The sequence below is a fragment of the Cebus imitator genome, unplaced genomic scaffold, assembly GCF_001604975.1.
Source record: "Cebus imitator isolate Cc_AM_T3 unplaced genomic scaffold, Cebus_imitator-1.0 Scaffold209, whole genome shotgun sequence".
Lineage (NCBI taxonomy): Eukaryota > Metazoa > Chordata > Mammalia > Primates > Cebidae > Cebus > Cebus imitator.
The window spans coordinates 2,943,851-2,953,094 of NW_016107524.1; the positions used below are offsets into that span (position 1 = coordinate 2,943,851).

The 9,244-nt window shown below is 35.2% G+C and overlaps 1 long non-coding RNA gene and 1 pseudogene across 2 annotated transcripts in view; both read right to left on the bottom strand.

Moving 5' to 3' along the window:
- LOC119474090 overlaps positions 1-9,244 on the bottom strand; it is a 31,535-nt gene that overhangs the window by 6,439 nt on the left and 15,852 nt on the right. The window lies entirely within an intron of this gene.
- On the bottom strand, positions 4,937-5,773 carry LOC108317815 (annotated as a pseudogene). Its single transcript, XR_001830901.2, has one exon. The product of XR_001830901.2 is annotated as a 40S ribosomal protein S3a-like (transcript).

The window sequence follows — 9,244 nt, forward strand, 5'->3', positions numbered from 1 at the left end:
TTTTAGTAGAGACGGGGTTTCACCATGTTGACCAGGATGGTCTCGATCTCTTGACCTCGTGATCCACCCACCTTGGCCTCCCAAAGTGCTGGGATTACAGGCTTGAGCCACCGCGACCGGCGGTAATTTTTTATCTGTTATAAATAGGATTGCTTTCTTGAATTCTTTTTTTCAGTTAGTTCCTTACTGGCATATAGAAAGGCTACTGATTTTGTATGTTAATTTTGTATCTGCAACTTTACTGAATTATCAGTTCTAAGAGCTTTTTGGTGGAATCTTTGGATTTTTCTCTATATGAGATTATGTCATTTGCAAACAGGGCCTATTTGACTTCTTCTTTTCCAACTTGAATGTTTTTTATTTATTTTTCTTGCTTGATTGCTCTGGCTAGAATTTCCAGTACTATGTTGAATAAGACTGGTAAACATGGGCATTCGTATCTAGTTTCAGTTCTTAGAGGAAAGGCTTTCAGATTTTCCCCATTCAGTATGATGGTAGCTGTGGGTTTGTCATATATAACCTTTATTATGTTGAAGTACGTTGCTTCTATGCCTGATTTGTTGAGAGTTTTTATACTGAAGGGATGTTGAATTTTATCCAATGCTTTTCTGCATCTATTGAGATGACCATATGGCTTTTGTCCTTCATTCTGTCAGTGTGATGTTTCATGTTTATTGATTTGCACATGTTGAACCATCCTTGCATCCCTGGAGTAAATCCCACTTAATCATGGTACACTATCTTTTGATGTTTTGTTAGATTCAGTTTCCTAGCATTTTGTTGGAGATTTTTGCATCTGTGTTCATTAAACATATTGGCCTGTAGTTTTCTTTCTTTTGCTGTGTCCTTTTCTGGTTTTCATATTGGAATAATGCTAGCATCATAGAATGGGTTGGGAAGAATTTTCTCCTGTTAGTTTTTGGAATAATTTGAGAAGGATCAGTGTTTGTTCTTCTTAATAACTTTTGTAGAATTCAGCAGTAAAGCCATCTAGTCCTGGGTTTTTCTTTGTTGGGAGATTTATTATTGATTCACCTTTGTTACTCGTTATTGGTCTATTGAAGTTTCCTATTTCTTCTTGGCTCATTCTTGATAGGTTGTATGTGTCCAGGAGTTTATCCATTTCCTCTAGGTCTTCCAATTTGTTAGTGCAGAGTTTTTCATATTACTTTTTAAAGATCACTTGTGTTTCTGTGGAATCAATTGTGATTTCTTCTTATTCATTTCTGATGTTATTCCTTTGTACATTCTCTCTTTTTTCTTGGTTAGTCTAGCTAACAGTTTACAATTTTTTTGATCTTTTCCAAAAACTAACTTTCCAAAACTAACTAACTTGCATTAATTCTTTGTACTTTTAGTCTCTATTTTATTTACTTTTGCTCTGGTCTTTATTATTTCTTTCCTTGTACTAATTTTGTGTTTGGTTTGTTTAGACTATTCAAGTTCCTTGAGATAGGTGAATTAGGTTGTTTCTTTGAAATCTTTCCACTTTTTTGATGTAAGCATTTGTTGCCATAAACTTCCCTTTCAGCACTGTTTATGCTGTGTCCTATAAATTTTGGTGTGTTATGTTTCTATTTTTACATTTTCAGGAATGTTTAAATTTCTTTCTTTTTTTTTTTTTTTTTTGAGACAGAGTCTCGCTCTGTCACCCAGGCTAGAGTGCAGTGGCGCAATCTCGGCTCACTGCAACCTCTGCCTCCCAGGTTCAAGCGATTCTCCTGCCTCGGCCTCCTGAGTAGCTGGGATTACAGGCACCTGCCACTGTGCCTGGTTAATTTTTGTATTTTTAGTAGAGATGCGGTTTCACCATCCTGGCCAGGCTGGTCTTGAACTCCTGACCTTGTGATCCACCTGCCTTGGCCTCCCAAAGTGCTGAGATTACAGGCATGAGCCACCACACCCGGCCAGGAATGTTTAAATTTCCTTCTTAATTCCTTTATTGGCCCAGTGGTATTTCAGAAGCATGTTACTTAATTTGTATGTATTTGTACAGTTTCAAAGTACTTCTTGTTATGGATTTCTAGTTTTACAAATTGTGATCTGAGAAGATATTTGATGTAATTTTGATTTTTAAAATTTTTTTGAGACTTCTTTTGTAGTCTAACACATGGCCTACACTAAAGAATGTTTCATATGCTGATGAGGGAAACGTTTATTCTACAGCTACTGGATAAAATGTTCCATAAATGTCTGTTAGATCTATTTGGTCTGCAGTGAAGATTAAATTCAATGTTTCTTTGTTGATTTTCTGTCTAGATGTTCTAATGCTGAAAATGGGGTACAGAAGTCCCCAACTCTTATTGTATTTGGATCCATCTTATCCTTTAGCTCTAATAATACTGACTTTATATATCTAGGTGCTCTGGTTTTGGGTATACATATGTTTAGAATTGTTGTATCCTCTTGCTGAATTAATCTCTTTATCATTATGTAATGACCTTCTTTGTCTCTTTTATGTTTTTAGATTTAAAGTCTATTTTATCTGACATAAGTGTAGTTACTCCTGCATGCTTTTGGTTTCTGTTTGTATGGAATATTTTTTTCCATCCCTTCACATTCAATCTATGTGTGTCTTTACAGATGAAGTGAGTTACTTGTTGGGTCCTGTTTTGTTATCAATTCAGTAGTCTGTATATTTTAATTAGGAATTTTAAATCATTTACAGTCAAAGCTGTTATTAACAGATGAGAACTTACTTCTGGTATTTTAATTGTTTTTTGATTTTTTGGTATACTTTATGTTCCTTTTTACCTCTTTTATTATTTACCTTTACAATTTTTTGTGTTTTTTTCCTAGTAATCATGTTTGAGAGTCAAAAAAAATTGCAAAGGTAAATAATACAATGTCTGTTGCACCAGTGAGTTTTATACTTTTTTTTCTTTTTGAGACAGAGTCTCACTCTGTCACCAGGCTGGAGTGCAATGGTGCAATCTCAGCTCACTGCAACTTCTGCCTCCCAGGTTCAAGCAATTCCCCTGCCTCAGCCTTTGGGACTACAGGTGCAGCTAATTTTTTTTGTATGTTAGTAGAGACAGGGTTTCACCATGTTGGTCAGGATGGTCTCAATCTCCTGACCTCTGACCTGCCCTCCTTGGCCTCCCAAAGTGCTGGGATTACAGGTGTGAGCCATGGTGTGTTTTTAGGATGGCAGTCCTTTTGTTTCTAGATGTATGACTCTAGGCATTTATTGTAGGGCCAATCTAGTGGTGATGAATTCCCTCCACTTGTGCTTGCCTGAGAAAGACTTTATTTGTCCTTCATATTTGAAGGATAGCTTTGCTGGATATAATATTCTTGGCTAACAGGTTTTTGTTTTTTTTTAATTTTAGCTCTTTGAATATATCACCCTATTCTCTCCTTGCCTGAAAGGTTTCTGCTGAGAAACTCACTGTGAGTCTGATGGGGATTTCCTTATATGAGACATGATGATTTTCTCTCACTGTTTTCAGAACTCTCTCTTTTACTTTTGACAGTTCGACTATAGTGAGTCTTGGAAAAAACCTTTTTAGGTTGAATCTATTGGGAGGTCTCTGAGCATCCTCTCTAAATATCTATATATCCTACAAGACTTGGGAACTTTTCAGCTATGCTTTTGTTAAATAGATTTTCTATGCCTTTGCCCATCTCTTCTCCCTCTGAAAATCCCAAATTTTTTAATATTTGGTCACTTTATACGGTTGCTTTATATGTCATGTAGGCTTTTTTTCATTTTTAAAATTATTTGTTTTTCTTTCTTCCTTTTTTTATTTCTTTGTTTTTGTTGTTTGTTTGTTTGACTGGGTTATTTCTAAGTTCTTTCTAAATTTGAATTTCTGAATTCTGAATAAACTTGATCTAGTTTATTGTTGAAGCTCTTGATTATATTTTTAACATCATTCATTAAATTCTTCAGTTCCAGGGTTTCCGTTTGGTTCTTTTTTTTATAACATCTATCTCTTCATTACATTTCTTCATTATATCAGTCTGTTTCTGTGCTTTCTATTCTTTCCCATTTATTTCTCCCTGTTCAAAAACCAGATTATCTTATTATAATTTTATAGTAAGTCTTGACAACAGCTGGTAAATCAAGTCTACCTACTTTGTTAAAAAGTGTCTTGATTATTCTTGGATCTTTGCCCTTCCATACACATTTGTGGATTTCTGTAAAAACTTGTTGGGATCTTGAATTAATTTATGTTATATCTATAGATCAATTCAGAAAGAATTGCCATCTTGACTCTACCAGCCCATAAGCTTGGTGATTTCAATCATATTTAATTTTTTCAGTAATGTTTTATAGTTTCCTCGGTGGAGGTCTTCATATCTTATCTCAGATTTATTCCTAAGTGTTATACTTTTGATGCTTTTGTAAATGATATATTTTCTTTAATTTTGTTTTTATTCATGCTTTCATTTATTAATTTTTAATTTATGTTTTTGATCTTCTGTATTTTATTTTAGTATAAAGAATGAGTCATTGGTTTAACTTTACATTGTATGCAATATTAAGCCATTCATACCAGCACTACTTATTGAAGAGTACATCTGCTTTTTCATGTGGAATACCATCTTTATCATACACTAAATTTCCAAGAATGTTTGATTTTTTTTTCTCTATTCAGCTTCATGTATTTGGCCCATCTACCAGCGATATTTAGTTATATATTATTTTCCAGGTACTATGTATTTCTTTGCTAATAGATAGGGTTTTTATTCCATCTCTTACCTTGATCTTTTCCCAGGTTAAATAAATTTTCTACTCTAATGGCTGATGCATAGACATGTAATTGATTTTTGTATATTGATATATTCAGTAACCTTGCTAAATCCTCTTATTAATTCTAATAATTTATTAGAATTTCATTTGGATTCTCTACTGTCTGCATATTTCAGTTTTTAAAACCCTTTTAACTTTTATTTTTTTATTTTTTATTTTTTCACAAATAAGACTTTTTATTTACCACTATTATAAGTCTGAACTTTAAACAGATTCTTGGACTGGTGGTTCGTATCCATCAGCTCGTTCAACTTTAGCACCTGTCTCATCCCCAGTGGCTTTTCCAGAACTACTGCCTTCACCGTGAAGCTCCATGAGTTTTCCCTATTCAAACTTGGGCTTCTTCAGCATTTTTACTTTTCTAACGAAGACATCATGGAGAGGATAAATAGATTGGCAAGCCTTTTCTATGTCTTTTCCAATGCTGTCTAGAATCAATTTATTGACCACTTCTTTCAAGTCATTTGTCTGCACCTCTCGGGTCATGATTTCCATCATCTTCTTCCGGATTTGGCGGACCTGTTGGTGCTGAGCATAAGAGGTCTTCCGTATCTGATTGTTGCGTTTTTTAGTAAAACCAACACAGAACAGATGAAGCAAGTAACCATCGGTAGTCTTGACATCAACATGAGCTTCAATCATTGTCTGCCATTTTTTGACCATGGAGCACATTTTGTCATGGGTAAGATCCATGCCATGGAAGTTAGCCAGTTTTTGCCCTGAACATCTTCAGTAATTAGCTTGAATTTCCTAAATGCAACTTCATCATTCTGCAAATCAGCAAGACTAACTTCAAACACTCGACCCTTGAGGCCATCAGATGCAATTTTGGTTCCTGGGGTCCTGGTGACTAGCATCTTTCCAATATTTCTTATATTGAACATAGCGGGTGCTTTCACATCATACCAATCTTTCTTAGAAAATGGATCAACCACTTTCTTCTTGGCTCCCTTTTCGCCGCCTTTCGTAAGGCGCTTATTCTTGCCAACCGCCATGGTGCTGCTCAGAGAGCCAAAAGGGTAACTTATATATTTTTTATTTCCTATTCTTCTCACTCCACTGACTAGGATCTCCAGGACAATGCTCAGTAAAAGTAGTGATAGTGAGCATCTTCATCTTAAAAAGAATGCTTTTAGTGTCTCAAAATTAAGCAGCATGTTTGTTGGAGGGATTTATTTTGGATACTCTTTGTCACTGTGCAGATAATATTTTTCAAACATGGCTACAAGATTATTTCCAGTCCCACAGGCTCTTTCAGAACATTGCCACTCCTCCATGAAGAGGTGAATTCTATATACCCTACCCTTCAACCTGCATGGGCATTTGTACCTGAATTGGCTAACAGTGTACAGTAAATGTGAAGCTCTATTACTTCTGAGCCTACTTCATAAAAGTTGATACAACTTCCTAGTTCTCTTTCTTGGGACATATATCGTTGAACCTCTACACTTCCATGGAAAGTCTAGATACCTTGAAGTCACAATGCTGGAGAGACCATGTAAAGAAACCAAATAGAGACAAGTATGCCCGAAGAACCCCAGTTGTTCCAGGTTCCAGATGTTCAGGCCTTCCCTTCTCAAGCACTGCACAAGTGAAGAAGCCTTGAGATGACCCCATCACTGTGATAGCGATCTTATGAAACCCCAAGCTAGAGCCACCCAATTGAAATGTTCCTGAATTTCTTGACCTATAGAATTCGTGAGAAACAATAAATAATTGTTGTTTTAAGCCAGTAAATTTTGGGGTGATTTGTTACACAGCAATAGTTATAATGAAAACAGACCATATGGAGAGATCTCATACAGATAAGGATGCCTGAAGTGCCCCAGCTGTTTCAGCACCCTGATTTCTAAGTTTTTACAGCCCAGGAACCAAACATGTGAGTGAAGAAGACTTTGCAATGAACCCAACCTCAGCCACTGAATAACTGCAACATCATGATAACCCGAGCCAGAACCACTCGGCTGAACTATATCCAAATTCTTGAGCCACAGAGGGTACACAAGATAATAAATAATTACTATTGTGATAAGCCACTACATTTTGGCTTGATTTGTTGTACAGCAATAAACAGAAGAGTCAAATTAAGAAAATTACTTTCTATTCTTATTTTGTTGAGAGGCTTTTTAAAAATCCATAAATGGATATTTAATTTTATCAAGTTATTTTCCTGCATCTTTTGAGATAATCACATAATTTTTCTCCTTTAATGTGTTATCATGGTGAATTACACTAATTGATTTTTCACTGTTTAAGCCAATCTTTCTTTGCTGGAATAACTTGCTCATGATGCATTACCTTTTTAAGAAATCATTTCACAGACATTTATTTATGATTAAAACTATGAAATGCATTCACAATAAAACAGCATGCTCACAAAGAATAACAAAAACAAAAAGAACTGCATTTGTTCATTTAACAACTCTTAAGAAAATCCATGCAATTCCATACAAAATATTGTACTTTCATTTTCACTTCTTTCTTTTAAAGAGAGAAAAATATCTATTACTTTATATTGATTTTGCACAAATAAAATGTTTCTTCCCATTTTAGTGTCTAAAATCATATGCCCAAAAACATATTAAAAGGACCAAATATAAATTTTTGATATAAATTTTATTTTGTTCAAATTCTATAATTAACGTTGATTTAAAATATGCCTAATTTGCTGTAATAACACTGTTTAAAAATCACATGTATTTATCCAATTCCATTTACCCTGGAGTCAAATAAAATTCTTCCCAAAATATTCATAGGATCTTAAGTTTCTAATGGCTTTCTTTTCTATTAGTAATCGAAATTTAATCTTACTAAGAAAAATTGGCAGTCTGTTTTTCTTTGTGTGATTTTTATTTTTCTTTGGTCTTTTTAATGTATTGCTTGATTCAGCTTCCTAAAATTTTGTTTAGAATTCTGAATCTAAGCCCATTAGTGAGATTGATCTGTAATTTCTGTTCTCATACTTGCCTTGTCAGATTTAGGCATACGGTTTATACAAGCCTCACAAAATTAGCTCTGAAATGTTCCCTCTTTGGGTAAGTTCTAGAATAATTTGTGTAAAACTGAACAAATATGTTCTTTAAGTATTTGGTAGAACTTTCCAGTAGAATTGCTTGGACCTAGAATTTTCTTTATGATAATATTTTTAACTACTGATAGAATAACTCATGATTGTAGGGCTATTCATATATTCTAATTATTCTTGAAATAATTTTAACAAATTGTATATGTTTCTATTTTAGAAATTTATCTACTTCATTTAGATTTTCAAATTTATTTAAATAAGGTTAATTCTAAAACTCTCTTAATATCTTTTAAATATCTGTTGTATCTGAAACTGCATCGCTTTCTTCATTTGTAATTCTGTCCTCTTTTCTTCTTGGACAGTCATGCCAAAGCATTGTCAATTTGGGTATTTTTTTCCTAAGAACCAATTTGTGGCTTTATCAGTTCCATAGGATATTACTGTACTTTAAGTTCTATTCTATCTTATTTCCTTCCTTTTCTTTTCTATTCTGGGGGAAGGGAAGAATGAAGTCTTGCTCTGTTGCCCAGGCTGGAATGCATTAGCGCAATCATGGCTCACTGCAACCTCTGCTTCCTGGGTTAAAGCGATTCTCACGTCTCAGCCTGCCTAGTAGCTGGGATTACAGGTGCCCGCCACCATGCCTATTTTTTTTTTTTTTAATTTTTAGTGGTACGGGGTTTTGCCATGTTGGCCAGGTTGGTCTTGAACTCCTGAGCTGAAGTGATCCACCCACCTCGGCCTCCCAAAGTGCTGGAATGACACGCTTGAGCCACTGCCTGTCATTTAAGGGGATTTCTTAAATTAGAAGATTCAGTCGTTTACTGTTGACCTTTTTGCTTCTTCAATATTCTTTAATATATGCATTCTAAGGCTTTAAGTTTCTCTCTAAAATCTTTCTTTAGCTTCCCTCCACAGATTTTGATCTGGAGCATTTTCTTTCTTTTTTTAATTTTCCTTATTTATTTATTTATTTATTTATTTTAAGATGAAGTTTCACCCTGATGGCCAAGCTGGTCTTGAACTCCTGACCTCAGGTGATCCACCCACCTCAACCTCCCAAAGTGCTAAGATCACAGGCATGAGCCACCACGCCCGGAGATCTGGAGCATTTTCATTATTGTTTAGTTCAAAATGCTGCGTAATCTCAGTTATTTCTACTTCTGTCTAGGATGTAGAAAGCTGTAAGAGTGTTACTTTCACTCTAATCAGAATTAAAAAAACAGATATCGCCAGTGCAGTGGCTCACGCCTGTAATCCCAGCACTTTGGGAGGCCAAGATGGGCAGATGGCTTGAGGTCAGGAGTCCGAGACCAGGTTGGGCAGCATAGTGAAACCCCATGTCTACAAAACATACAAAAAATTAGCTGGATATGTGGCTGGCACCTGTGGTCCCAGCTACTCAGGAGGCCGAGACAAGCGGATGGCTTAAAGCCTGGAAGGTAGAGGCTGCAGTGAGC